At 37.8% G+C, this 956-nt stretch overlaps 1 protein-coding gene across 1 annotated transcript in view; it reads left to right on the top strand.

Moving 5' to 3' along the window:
- Positions 1-217: 217 nt before the first annotated feature.
- The window catches only part of LOC108668561, a gene marked incomplete at its 3' end in the record, with an annotated part of 5,276 nt that continues 4,537 nt past the window's right edge, over positions 218-956 (top strand). The window contains exon 1 of the mRNA XM_018155801.2: positions 218-268. The remainder of the gene's footprint in view (positions 269-956) is intronic.

Here is a 956-nt window from a genome sequence, read left to right as displayed (position 1 = left end):
TTGTCTACGCCGTTGGCAACAGGTCAAAGTTGTCGGCAGACATTAAAAAATTAGAGAGATACTTGTTTCTTAGCTTTTTAATTTTGTTAAAAATATTTTCAAAAGTTTATGTAACAACTTAATAACTATTTATTGAAAGAAATCCGACTGAATTTTATGGCTGATTACACAGTATAGTTTTCTTTTCAGTAGATCGTCATTCCGCAACCCCGTAGGTTTCTCCTGTCCGTCTTCGTTAACATCGAAAAAAAGACATTACCGTTATTGCGTGAGTTACTTTGCTACTACCTAGTACCTACTAGTAGGGTACAACTAGCTACTGTGATAATGTGATTGTGTGATAGGTAGTTGCTCTTTCGCTGATCTGCTCTGCAGGCTGCTGCAGTGCTGCTCGCCGGCTCGTGCTGATTATCACTGGATGAAACCAAACTATATTTGCTTGCAGTCCATTATATCTACTCTACAATCTACATAGCTATATAATAATAATATATATCTATTCAAATTCTATTGTTTATGAGTCTTGTACTTGTAGCTATTAATTTTACAAGTTCTATTAGAAGTAAGAAGACAGCAGATTTTTGGTGTCAAAAAAGTTCACCTTGCAGTATATTTGGAATTTTCTTACATATTGTTAGGATTGTGTGGTCCAAGCTCCAAGGTCACAAATTTCAATACATTTAGAATATTTAACCACTCACCACTGGAAGTCTGGAACTGACCACTGGAGTGGCCCAGTGGTCCAGGTTCAGAGTACCAGGATTGGTGCAGAGAGGCACAGCCTTGCAGGTTCAATCCCAGCTCCTTGCCCACCTAGTCTGGAAAAGTCCTATTTTTGTCTGAAATATCGCGGCTCTAATATCATATAATTTCAGTAGGTATGAAATCTCGCGGCTCGAATGTCATAAATTTTTGTTTGATTAAAAAATCGCGGTTTGCACTTCGCAAACATGTCA

This window comes from Hyalella azteca, unplaced genomic scaffold (genome assembly GCF_000764305.2).
Source record: "Hyalella azteca isolate HAZT.00-mixed unplaced genomic scaffold, Hazt_2.0.2 contig7415, whole genome shotgun sequence".
NCBI lineage: Eukaryota > Metazoa > Arthropoda > Malacostraca > Amphipoda > Hyalellidae > Hyalella > Hyalella azteca.
This window is presented reverse-complemented; position numbering and strand designations above follow the sequence as displayed.